Source organism: Pongo pygmaeus, chromosome 15 (genome assembly GCF_028885625.2).
Source record: "Pongo pygmaeus isolate AG05252 chromosome 15, NHGRI_mPonPyg2-v2.0_pri, whole genome shotgun sequence".
NCBI classification, from domain to species: Eukaryota; Metazoa; Chordata; class Mammalia; order Primates; family Hominidae; genus Pongo; species Pongo pygmaeus.
In genome coordinates, this window is record NC_072388.2 from 16068812 (window position 1) to 16079273 (window position 10462).

At 52.0% G+C, this 10462-nt stretch overlaps 1 long non-coding RNA gene across 1 annotated transcript; it reads right to left on the reverse strand.

Annotated features, from left to right (window-relative positions):
* Positions 1-354: 354 nt before the first annotated feature.
* On the reverse strand, positions 355-6129 carry LOC129012632 (uncharacterized). The gene is made up of 10 exons (XR_010123644.1): positions 5945-6129; positions 5359-5580; positions 3721-5272; positions 2945-3613; positions 2485-2607; positions 1961-2231; positions 1761-1873; positions 1478-1676; positions 973-1086; positions 355-389 (listed from the first exon to the last, which is right to left on the reverse strand). It is a non-coding gene; the product is annotated as an uncharacterized LOC129012632 (long non-coding RNA).
* Positions 6130-10462: the final 4333 nt, after the last annotated feature.

Genomic DNA, 10462 nt, shown 5'->3' on the forward strand with positions numbered 1-10462 from the left:
TATCTTCATTGGTAAAATGGAGAGGTAGAGCTATTGTTAGGTTTTGAAGGCAAGGCAAGGGTTAAAGAAAGACAGAGAGAGACAGTTGGCAGCTTCAACAGCAACACCTTTATTGCCAACAAAACCCTGCAGAGGGATAAACCAGCTTAGTGTCAGCACCGACTGCCGCTCACAGGCTGGGGTAATCATGGGACTGAGAGGGAGGGATCTGAGTGGTAGAGCTTGCTGCCCAGCAGGATATGGCAAGGATATCCCTGCATTCAGGCTGTTGGGCCTTTGCCCGGGAGGATGTGGTAAGGATGTTCCTGCAGTCACGTGGTTAGGAAGGATGTTTCTCACAGCCCGAGTTCCCATGGAACGTTTCATTCTGACCAGGGTCTGCAAAATGGCTGGGGGTTTACAAAATGATACAGGTTAGACTAACAGTAACCTCTCCCAGGTATATGGTTCTTCAAAGTAAACTTCCCTTTAGCATTTACACTGTACCAGACAGGGTGCCAGGACCCAGGCCACAGGGGGAACAGGACAGATGAGGCCCCTGCCATCCTGGTGTTCATGTCTGATGAAGGAAGCTAACAGGTCATAAGACCAGGTCAGATGGTGGTGGTAATAAAAGACATTACCAGACTGAGAGGAACTAGAAAGAAACTGAGGAAGCTGTTCCAAACACAGTGAAAGGGAGAGACCCCTCGAAGAGGTGACTTTTGAACAGAAGCCTGAGAGATGTGGAGGAGGCAATGGAGAAGGACCAGCCCCTGGAGCCATCCCAGCAGTAAAGACCCAGCACCAGGTGGGCAATCAAATGTCCTGACCTGTGTGTCCTTCATGCTTCCTTCCTCAGTGGTGCACAAAGAGAAACATGGGGCAATTTTGCACAGGGTCCATGGAGGAATCAAGAAGCAGCTGTGCTGCAGAGCTGGGGTGGGGATGAAATCTGGCCAAACAGTGAAGCTAGAAGCAGGTGCTGCTTACCACTGACCGCAACACAGGTCATGAAGCATAACCAGCCCCTGAAGGCACATCCATGGCCAGACCAGCTGACCAGGCCGTCAACACCTTAGTAGAGATCCCAGCAGATCAGATGAGCTGGTTAGGGGGAAAAAAACAGGAAAGCTTCAGAAAATTCCAGAGGACACATGACACTTAGCATGAACTTCCCCCAAGTGGGATCTGTTTGGCATTGCTGGTTCTAAAGAGTTGGTACCACCACTCCCACCTGCCCGTTACCCCATCAGGGAAACACTCAGGGTACAGTCCACAGAATCAATCCCTGTGGAAGGGAAAAGGGTGTTTCTCATCCAAAACCAAGGGAGGGGACCCAGAAAACCACTCATAAGGAGCAGAGGGGCCTGCAGGGAGAGACAGGTTTCTGCTGCTCATTTGGGTATCTGCTTCCCAGTGGGAAAGGGGACCATGCAGCATAGAGGGGCTAAGGGGACCCTGGGCTTTGGGGCTAGGGGAGCTGCTGCTGACTCACTGGTGGAGGTGAGCCACAATACGAGGCTTAGAACCCCTCCCTGCAGCCTCTCCAGTCTAATAAGGGGATGGTAGTGTGGTCAGCGGGGGCATCCGGACTCAGTCAAAGGGCACAGGGAGTGATGTCTCCTCTGGCCTCCTCTTTCAGCTGCAGATTCTCCCTATGAGTTCCTGAAAAACTTCTCTGTGGCTCCACAAGCCTGGGGGGTGGTGACAGTTTCCAGATGACCCTAACCCCAGGGCCCTGTGCCATCCCTCCTGGTTCTCCCTGGCCTTGCCCACACCTTTGTAAACAGCTTTTTCTTAATTACCCTTCAGCTGCTTCGAGGTCCCTGCCAGCACCTGACTGTCACGTTGCCCAAAGGGACCAGGCTCCTCGGCACAGGAGCTGAGGTTTCTATAGTCACAGAGAAAACACTGTCCGAACGTTGGAATGGAGTCGGGAGTGGAAAAAAGAATGTTTGTTCTCAATGCTTACACTTACCAATTGTTTCCTTTTATCACATGAAGACCGTGTGTCATTTTGAAGTAGAATTAGTAATCTACATAATTACAAATTATGTTCTTAAAAGAAACTGCTCAGTGCCATGCTTGACAAAAAGTGGAACTCCAGGATGAGATGCATGAGAAGCCAGGGTGCCATGGTTACAGACAGGACTCTAAGTGCAGACTGCTTGGTTCAAACCTGCACCAGCAGTATGAATTTTGGCAACTCTCTTGTATTGCTCTTTGCCCCAGTTTTTTTTCACTAAAAACTAAAAGTAAAAACAAGGTTATTGTGAAAATTAAATGAATTAAATAAGCAAAGCACCTACAACAACACCCCGAGGCACACAGTCAGCACTGAGCATGTTTTTCATTATTACTCTTAATGAGGTAAGAGTGAGAACACAGGCGCCAGCCAAGAGCCTCTGGCACAGGTATCAGAGATGAAACTTTTAACATCCTCCATTCATTCATTTGACCCTGATAAGAGGGGAGTCTCATGCAAGAGGAGCAAGCATCCACCTTGGGACAAGACAGCCAACAGTCAAAGTTGAACTCCACCACCGTTCAGCTGTGTGACTTTGGGCAAGTGACTTTCCCTCTCTGATCCTCAGCATAATGACAGGTCTATGAGGATTGTAGAAGCTGAACAGAAAAATGTGTGCCTTAGTTTGAGTTTCCTGGAAGTAGATTCAGAGGAAAAGATACAGATACAAAAATTTTATTTGGAGATGACTCTCAGACAGTAATTCTACTGCCAGTTCTTCCTTAGGGTGGTAATCCCAGGAAACACCAGAAGAGGAGTGGGAAACTGAGACAGGAAAGGAATGCAGCAGTTAAGCGGACCCTCATCAAGAAAGTTTCCACTGTGGCAGCCAAGACTCAGCCCTGCCAGGTACTTCTGAGAGACAGCACAGAACATGTGTCTCAGAGTCATCCCACCCAGAGCAGGGAGCTGGGGTATTTATCCACCAATACCCACCAGTCACTCCTCAGGGCTCCTTCCAAGGACATGATTCCTCCTGAATGCCCTGTCTGCACTGCACTGCAAGGGTCAGAACTTGGGCTGAGGGCAGGGGAGCTGACAGCACCTCTCAGCAATGAGCAGGAACACAGGCTGGTGTGGACTGTTTCAGTCACTCAGTGACTCCAACACACACACACACACACACACACACACACACACCACACACTCCAACACAACACAAGGCATATGTACATACACATACATGCATACATGACTGTTACCCACTTATATCCTGGTGAATCCATGGGATAGATGATAAGGTGGGAATCAGAGGGAAAAGCAAAATAAAGGGGAGTGGAGGTCTTAGGAACAAAATGCAAATTTAGGCAGAAAATCAAGGGGGAAGAGGAGTGGTCTGGACACCAAATGTCTGCTGGGTGGCACCTGCTCTGCATTCACTGTCAGGCATTTCCCAAGCAGCTTTGTGAGGTAGAAGAAATTCCCCTCAATTTACAGGTGGCAGAAATGTAGTTCAGAAAAGAAAACTGATTTTACTAATGTCTCATAGAAAGTTAGTGGGTGATAGATATGGACTCCCAGATCTTTCTGTCCACAAAGCCTACAAATTCTCCCTTGTTAGGCAGGCTGCATACCAGGCTCTGCTTCTGGGCTCTGCTCCTTTTCCTGTTAGACAATCATGGAAGAATTGACAAAAACATTTTCCCCCTTCACCACATGGAGCAGAGCCAATGAGAGGGGCTGGGGAACAGGCCATGAGGCTCTGCACCCACCATTCAATGTCTTCAGGACTGTGGCCCCTCAGGACTCTTGCAACACGTGCTGGCAGCACTCCTGGTGTCTGGGTGTCTTGTGAGGTTGTACAGGATCAAGTAGAGGCCACTAGCTGTGCTGTCGTATCCTAAGAGGCAGCCATGCAGGCTTGGGTCTCTTAGCTGCTTCAGCACCAGAGGATGGACAGCGGCAATGCAGTGAGGCCCTTGGTAGAACGGGAGGAGGGAAAGAAAGGGCAGAATGGAGTGATGTAGGGTCCATCCACCATGTCGCTGGATGGAGAGACCCCTGTTCTCATAGTAGCCCCACACCGGGACCACCGACACTCACGAATATGCCAGCCTCCATTTACATGTCCTCATCTGACAACTCCTTCCCATTTTCATCCTGGAGACAAGACCTCTGAACACACTAGCTCTCAGGGCACCTGAGTGTAACCTGAGACAGTCTCTGGAGACCGTTCATCCAAGCAGGATCCTTCCCTTGCCATCTCCAGACCTGCCCCACAAGCTCCCTCCCTGGTCTCCTGGCTCTTGTTCACTCCTTCCAGGCAGCCTTTTACAGTCATCTCTAACACGTATCTGACTGTCCCTCCCTTATCCAGCACCTTCCATGGCTCCCCAAAGCCCTCCAGATCAAGTTCAAGTTCTTTGATCAGACACTTGATCTCAAGCTGCATTCTATCTCCTCAATTAAGATCCCGGAGAAGCCCACCTTGCTCATCACAAGTGCATCAATAAAGTCCGAAATCTTGAACGTGGTCTTGGCCTTGAGGAAGTCATCAACACCCTGGCTAGTGAGGGTGCATTGTTGCTCCAGGATGATGGTGTCTGAAGTTGTGCCCCAAGTCACAGGCCCTGTAGAAGCATCACCCCTCAGGAATGGGTGGTACAGGAAGTCCATGCACAGGAAGATCTGCTGGTGCTGTTACACTATGAGGGCACTAAGCTCCAAGATGGTGGAAATACATTCACTGGATTCCTGCAGGGTGAGGCTGGGGAGAGGAAGCAGCTCCATAACACATATGAAACCCTGGAAGCACTTACCAGCCAAAATCTCAGGACCACATTGCACCCAGAAATGTGTGCCCTCTGATCACACTTCTCTCTGCCTCCCACTCTGAGCTCCCTCTGGGACCCACATGCCCCAGCCTGGACCAGAGCTTGGAGCCCAGCAGGTGTTCAGTACATGGTGTTGACTGCTCCCTGGGCCAGGAGAGCCCTTGGTGGCTCTGTGACTCCTCCTGTGGAACCCCTGTCTTTGCCTTGGGACCTCCCAATTCCCATAAGAAGCCCCCATGGCTCGAGATTGCCCCACCAGCCCTGGGATCCTCCAACCCCATAAGCCTTACTTGATGCCTTAGCCCTCCCAGAACATGACATGTTTCTCAGAAGGTGACTTATCTCCAGGGCCATCTGTGGATGTTTGCTGGGGACCTCTTGCTGTTCTCCTTTATGATCTGTAGGGCAGGGCCAAGAAGAGAAACCAGCCCAACCTCAGAATGAACAAAACGCTCACTGCCACAATGACAACCACCAGTCAGCAGTGCTTCTGGAAGGAAAGGAGGTTTCATTCTGCAGAAAGCTCCTTGTTTGGCTTCTTTCTAAAGCCAGGGAGGGGTACCAAGCCAAGCTTACCTGTGGTGCCTATGTTACCATCTGTGCCTAGGATGTGCGACGGGCCCCTGCTCCCACTGCGGTGTTGACAGTCCCTCCAGCTGGAGACCTGGGCTCCTGACAAAGCCTGGCCTGTTTGTCTTGCTCTGGATGAGTGTGGAAAGGCTGTACCTGGTATTTCTCTAGGTCTTTGGTTTCCACCTTCTAGACATCCAGCAGGAGTGACCATGCCCAGCTCCACACCTGAAAGGGGACTCCCTTGAGGAGCAGCTGAGGACGGGGACTCCCCTCCCACGATTCAAACAGTGGATGAGTGCTCAGCGTTGGGAGCTCAGATCTGGACCTATTTTTTTCATTTAGATCACCAAGAGACAACCCCTAACCCCTGGGCTAGGGATGGTGCAAGCTCTGGCATGAGATTCTCTTCCAGCAACGTGATGCTTGGAGGGACAGGCCAAAACCTGGTGACCAGGTCTGCTGTCCTCTGGGTAAGGACAGTGTGCCACTCACCCTCGGAGAGGCAGGTGGTGCCAGGCCACAGCACTGGGTGCCTGTACCCCTGCCTCTGCAGACACCAGTCGTGGAGGTCCTGCCCTCTCCACATTACCTTCTTGCTGCTCCTAGATTTCTTCTAGTCATTAAGCACTTTGAGTCATTTTTCTGTGCATTCAGCCTGATATTTTTGTTGTCAGATGAAACACAATAAAGTAAGCTGAGCCACCAGGATTCCTGGAGGGGGCCTTGGATGCTGGGTCTTGGGCTCCAGAGCCCTGATGGGACTGAACCAGAAGTAGCCAGGGAAGTACAAACACTGGGGCTGAGCCCCTATGACACAATGGACATTGTTGGCCTGGCCTTATGGCCCCAAGACACGCTGCCTTCAGGCCACAGACACCATGGGCTTTGGTCAGGTCCCAGCCTCCCAATAGTGTCCTGGCACTAGTGGGTGCTGACCCATGAGCCACAACCACAGTTCTGGGTTTGGGGTTTGGTAAAACCACCTCAGGGACAGAGTTCTGGGGTTGGGTATGGCAGGAACCATGGCGACTCCCAGGGATGGTGTGTCACTCCTACTTGCCACCAAATGTGCACACAGGCTGTCCCCCGAGACCATCCCCTCCTACTGGACAGAATGAAGGAAGTCAGGGAACAGGCAGGGTGGACAGCTGGGGTGCAGGGAGAAGCAGGTGCATGCTGGGAGGTCAGGCCCTGTGAGGGCTGTGGGGACGTCAGGTGGAGTGGACTCCAGGTGCACCCTCAGTGCACTGGGCAGGTCTCAGTCCAGTCCCTCTGGACCCCGGCTGGGTGATGTGGTCACTCCCTGGGGGACTGCTCTCAGGCCCCGGCCACCCACCCTGGGCAGCACCGTCCCATCCCAGGACTGGACTTTCTGAGTCCTGAGACAGGACAGTGCTGCCCAGGCCTGACAGACTAGGAGGACCTGCCAAGTCCTCCATCCCTAGACCAGCCTCACACACAGCAGGAACAATCTCTCACCTTCACCTTCAGGACACTGACTGATACATCTCACTCTAAGGCAACCAAGGCAGAGCTGAGGACCTGTGCCAGGCTGGGAGCCAACCCCCTTCCTAAGTGGGCCTGAGGGAAACGCCATCCCTGTCCCAATCCGCCACTAGTTTCAGCCCAGGAGACACATAGGGAAGGGAGGATGGGGACTCCCTGATGGCTGATACTGGAAAAGTGGGACCTTGGAGAAGAGGGAATGCAGGGCTGGCAGGGGATGCTCCAGGCCCATAGAGAGCTCAGGCTGTACCGTGGGGCTGCCCCTCCTGGGCTGGAGGCTGTGCCCTCTGCAGGAACTGAGAAAGTCCAGTCCTGAGATTGGACAGCACTGCCCAGGGTGGGTGGCCAGGGCCTGACAGCAGTACCCCAGGGAATGACCACATCACCTGGCTGGGGTCCAGGGAGCCTGGGGTGAGACCTACCCAGTGCACTCAGAATGCACCTGGAGCCCACCCCACCTGATGCCCCCACAGCCCTCACAGGGCCTGACCTCCCAGCATGCACTTGCCTCTCCCTGAACCCCAGCTACCCACCCGGCCTGTTCCCTGGCCTCCTCCATCCTGTGCAGCCCATAGACTGTGAGCATCTATCCAGCCACTCTGGTGCTTCCTTTACTTTTATCCTGTCAGAATCTCTGAGCATGATCTCTCAGGTCCATCCAAACACATGCTTTGTCCACTTTTGACTGGGCCCTTGGGCACCACTGGGCTATCCCAGCTGTCCACAGGGCCTTCAGTAATGCACATTGCACCTGGCTTATCCAAGCGGTGCTCAGCAGCCCCCACTGACCAGGTCCCTGCTGACCAGACCCCACACATCAGGTCCTCCCTGACAACACCCTCACTGATTAGACCCTCATGACCAGGCCCCACTAACAAGGCCGCCACTGCCGGGCACACAGTGACAAGGACTCCACTGACCAGGACCTTACTGACAAGGCCTCAATGATCAGGACCTAATTGACAAGGCCTCACTGACAAGGCCTCACGGACCAAGTCCTTACTGAGAAGTCCTCACTGACTAGGTCATTATTGACAAGGCCTCACTGATCAAGTTCCACTGATCATGACCTCATTCCCTGGCCCCAAAGATGAGGCCCCACTGGCCAGGCCTCCAGGGAACAGGCTGCCACTGATCAGGCCCCTACTAACCAGGCCTAAGGTCACCAGATGCCCCTGACAGGGACCCTAGTGAGTAGACCCCACTGAACAGGCACCAAATGCTCAGATCCCCACTGACCAGTTCACCCCGTAGACCAGTGCTACAAAAGTCACCACTGACCAAGTCCTCTCTGACCAGGACCCTACTGATTAGGTCCCAATGACAAGGCTGCCCTGACCAGGGCCCCACTGACAAGGGCCTCACTGATGAGGACACACCCACAAGGCTCTGCTGACTAGGTCCCATGTGCTCAGTCCTCCATCGAATAGCACCCCTTGACCTGGTCACCAGTGCCCCAGCCCATGCTGACCAGGCCACCACTAAGCCCCAGCTGACCAGGTCTCCACTGATCAAGCCCCACAGCCCACGTTTGCACTGACCAGACACCAAACAACTGGCAGCCAATAGGTCCCCACTCACCAAAACCCCCACTACTAGATCCCCCTAATGAGACCCCCTCTAAGCAGAGCCCTGCTGACCACGATCCCACTAAATAGGCCTCACTGACCTAGGTCCACTGACCAGGCCCACAGTGATCAGGCCACTCCTAACCACACCAGAAATCCAAGCGGCAATGAAATGTTTCATATGGCAGAAGTTGGAGCAAGACAGAGAGAGGAAAGAGGTGCCACAGCCCGTTATACAACCAGGTCTCATGAGAACACACTATCAGGAGATCAGCATCAAGAAGATTAACCATTGGTGAAGGATCCACCATACACACCACCGCCTACTGCTTCCAGGCAGAAGCCTCCTGCACAGGCAGAGCCTGTTGGGAAACCTATATTATGGCAGTGCAGAAGGAAAATATGGGCTTGGATCCCCCACACAGGAGGCCACAATCCTCCAGACCCAATTCATAAGCCCACCAACAGCTCACACCCTCAGTATGGAAAAGCAACAGGCAATACCAGCCCGGCCCATGAGAGCAGCCATGGGGGCTAAAGCCTGCAAAGCCACAGGTGCACTGCCCTGGTAGAGGTTTTCCATGAGCCTCTGCCTCTGCAGCATGCTACTGCCCCTTCCTACTACCCCCCAACCTCCCATCACCCTACTGACAACCCACTCCTCCTGACACTACCCACTTTTTTTCCTTCCAACCCCAACCCCCTCCCATCCATGATTAAATCACCTACCACCAGCCCTCACCTCCAACATTCAGGATTAAAATTCACATGAGTTTTTGTAGGGAAACACAGCCAAACCATATTATTCTGACCCTGACCCCTCCTAATCTCATGTCCTTCTCACAGAGCAAAACACAATCATACCTTTTCAAAAGTTGCCAAAAGTTGACAAAGTCTTAACTCATTCCAGCATTAACTCAAATGTAAAAAGTTCAATGTCTCATCTGAGACAAGCCTATAGTCCCTTTTGCCTGTGAGTCCCTGAACTTAAAAGGACGTTCTTTTCATTCAAGGTACAATGATGGTACAGCCATTGAGTAAGCTTTCTCAATCCAGAGGGAAGAAGTTTCCCAGCAAAATAACACAGATGGGACCACAGGCCCAATACAAGTCCAAAACCCAGGAGGCCAGTATGCATTCAGTCTCACAGCTCCAAAATCATGAAGAGAACTCACTCTCACAAGGACAGAAAAGAGGAAATTGTGTTTAATCATTTGTGAAGGATCCACCCACCACCATCACTTGTCACCCCTCACCCCCAACACAATCCCCCCATTCTCCCTATCCCCCACCTTCCAACCCCCACTCTCCACCATGATTAAATCACCTTCCACCAGGCCCACCTTTAACATTCCCCATTACAATTTCACATGAGTTTTGGTAGGGACACAGAGCTAAATTTTATTATTCTGTCCCTGGCTCCACAAATCTCATGTCCTCACATTGCAAAATACAGTGATGCCTTCCCTACAGTCCCCCAAAGTCTTATATCATTTCAGCATTTATACAAATGTTCAAAGCTTAAAGTCTCATCTAACACAATGCTACAGACCCTTAGGCTCATGAGCCTCTGTAATATAAAGCAAGTTCACTACTTCCAAGGTACAATGCTTGTACAGGTAATGGGTAAGCATTCCCAGCCAAAAGGAAGAATTTTGCCAGAAAGAACAAAACGCAGAAAGAACTTACAGGCCCCATGAAACTCCAAACCCAGAAGGCCAGTCATTCAACCCTACAGCTCCAAAATCACCCTTTTTGAAACTTTGTCCCACATCCAAGGCACAGGGATGTGAGGGCTGGGCTTCCAAGGCCTTGGGCAGCTCTGCACCTGTGGCTTTGCAGGGTTTATGCCCCTGGCTGCCTTCATGGGCTGAGCTGGTGTTGAGTGCCTTTAGCTTTTCCCCACTGATGGTATAAGCTGTTGGGGGGGTCTATGAATCTGGGATCTGCATGATGGTGGCCTCCAGTGTGGGGGTTCCAACCCCATATTTTCCTTCTGCACTGCCCTAGTAGAGGTTTCTTATAAGGTTCTG